Genomic DNA, 2,701 nt, shown 5'->3' with positions numbered 1-2,701 from the left:
TTTGTCCTTTTGTATCTGGCTTATTTCACTTAGCATAATGTCATCAAGATTCATCCATGTCATAGCATATGACAGAATTTCCTTCCTTTTTACTGAGCTCCTTTTTAAGGCTGAAGAAAATATTCCACTTCATGAAAATACCATATTTTGTTTATCCATTCATCCATTGATGGAGACTTAGGTTGCTTCTACCTTCTGACTATTGTGAATAATACTTCTATGAACATGGTATGCAAATATCTCTTTGATATTTGAGGAAGCTCTATACTGGTTTTCACAAAAACTGCACCAAAAATATGGAAAATTTCACAAATTTGCATGTCATCCTTGCTCAGGGGACATGCTTATCTTCTGTATACTGTTCCAATTTTAGTATATTTGCTGTTGAAGCATGCACCCAAGGTGATTTCAAACTGAACTTGAAGGAGACTTTAGACACTTCTATTTGATTGTTTGTGTTTTTTCACTGTACTTTTTTCAAGTTGCAAAATACTTCTCCTTTTTTCAAGTTGCAAAAAATCTTTCAATTAAATCCATTAATTAATTATTAAAAATGTACCTTATGAATTTATTAATCGTTATTTTAAAATAATATACCCACATTTAAAAGATGAAATACCATAGAAAAAATTTTTTAAAGGGCAATAAATCATCCCAAATCCTGCCATCCTGAAATAAATATTGTTAATATTTTGGACACTATTCCAACCATTTCTCTGTTCATATTTAGATACAGAAAAATGGATTGATAGAAATAACTTTATAAGATGGGGTTATAGTATATATACTATTATACAATTAAAAGTTAAAATTCATTTTACTTTAATTCAGCAGTTAGAAAAAAACTGAAGTGAAAGTGAAAATATGCTGAACTTCAGATAAATATTTCCTCACTCCAAGATATACAAGTTCCTAAAGTGCCTTCTAGGTTAAAGTTTCTTCAATTTTGTGGATGGGAATCCTATCACATATTAGATAATGTAATTGGCACCTTGCACTTCTTCCCAACCTCTTCCTTCACCCCTTGATTGTAATTGTTTTATTATTTTTATTTTGTCAAGATTGCTAAGTAGACATTTTAGATTGTTTGTGTTATAGTTCAGTACGTAATGGAATGGATGCTAGCATCAGGCTTTTTCTCCATGTTGCTGTATTTACCTATATTTTGATTCCTCCACGTGTGGCTGTGTCAACAGAGCACCTTTTTATTTATTTATTTATTATTTTTATTTATTTATCTATTTTTAACTTTTTATTAAGGCATGATTGATATACACTCTCGTGAAGGCCTCACATGCAAAAACAATGTGGTTACTACATTTATGCATATTATCAAGTCCCCACTCATACCGCAGTGCAGTCACTGTCCATCAGAACAGAGCACCTTTTAAAAGGAAGGACCCACAGGTGGCATTTTCTTTGTTAGGGAATGTCTGCTGGTTGCCTTTATATGTAAAGAATAATTTGGCTGGGTATAATATTCTTAGACAGTATGTTGTTTCCCTCAGATTTTTTTTTTTTGTATTGAAGTTGCTAATAGAGAAGTCCGAGATGATTAGTTTTCTCTGTCTGAATGCCTGAGAGTTATTTCTTTGCCCTTGAAGCTCAGTACTTTAACTAGGCTGTGTCTCTGGATATTCTGTAACAGTTTTTTCCCCCTGTATTAGGTCCTTATGTCAGGGACAAAAATCATTCTTCTTTGACCTCTTTTTGCTCTAACCTCTTTGTGTTTATCCTAGGATGATTGTTTCTCTAAGTCATTAACTAAATTTTAAGCCCTATTCATTCTTTCTGATTTATTTGTTAGACCTCATATGTTCTTGTTTTGGTTCTTGATTTGTTTCCTTAGCTCCTTAAATTTTCCCTTTTCATTCAATTCTTCTATTTCATCTCCTGTCTTTGAGCTCTTGTCCTACTGATTCATACCTTTATTAAGATCTCCTATAGCACTCCTCACTGATGGGAAATTTGCTTTTATTTCTTGAGTTATACTTTTTCCATGTTGAAATCTTTGTCTGACTTTTGCTTATTTTGTCATGATATTTAATATTTTACTATCATCTTTACTTTCTCCTCTCTCTTTCTCTTTTCTGACTCTTCCCTCTATTCCTCCTCTCTTTCCTGCTCCCTTTTCTTCTTTTTTATTTGGTATCATGTTTGGTGCCTGCACCATGTATTGGTGTGTTCTTGATTAATGTGGACTGTTACAGAGTTTCTATTTTCTCTAACACAGTGAGGGTGAATTCTGATTGATAACTTTATGAAGCAGACCTGGCAAATGAACTGTACACTAATGACCAACCTCCTAGGGATAGCACTATTTCACTGTTTACTTTGATATCACAGTTGTATACCTAGCACAGCTTCACAGTTAGCTCCAGAATTAGCAGCACTGTTATACAGATTACTTAACTTGGGATATGATAGTGGGACAACATGAAGGAGATGTTCTAGTGCAGTTCCTCTGTCAGCCTAGGTGCCAGGGGCTGCACTGGCCAATGACTGCAAAGGCAAGATACCTATGGAGTCCTTGCTAGGACTCAGCAGCCTCAGAACTTTGAGGAGCCTCTGGTTAGTTTCCATCCAGGTACCACTTGGACCCCCAGTTGACACCAATTTAGCTAACAGGACATGCACCAATATTTAACCCAATATGATATGCATTTATATCTTTGGATGATTGCTCTTTCGAGGCTCATCT

At 34.4% G+C, this 2,701-nt stretch overlaps 1 non-coding gene across 1 annotated transcript; it reads right to left on the bottom strand.

The window, feature by feature from the left end:
- Positions 1–290: 290 nt before the first annotated feature.
- LOC118972965 (U6 spliceosomal RNA) lies at positions 291–393 on the bottom strand. Its single transcript, XR_005062142.1, has one exon. It is a non-coding gene; the product is annotated as a U6 spliceosomal RNA (small nuclear RNA).
- Between the last annotated feature and the right edge of the window lie 2,308 nt (positions 394–2,701).

This window comes from Manis javanica, chromosome 4, assembly GCF_040802235.1.
Source record: "Manis javanica isolate MJ-LG chromosome 4, MJ_LKY, whole genome shotgun sequence".
Classification (NCBI taxonomy): domain Eukaryota; kingdom Metazoa; phylum Chordata; class Mammalia; order Pholidota; family Manidae; genus Manis; species Manis javanica.
The sequence above is the reverse complement of the archived record's forward strand: the minus strand, read 5'-3'. Positions and strand labels throughout refer to the sequence as shown.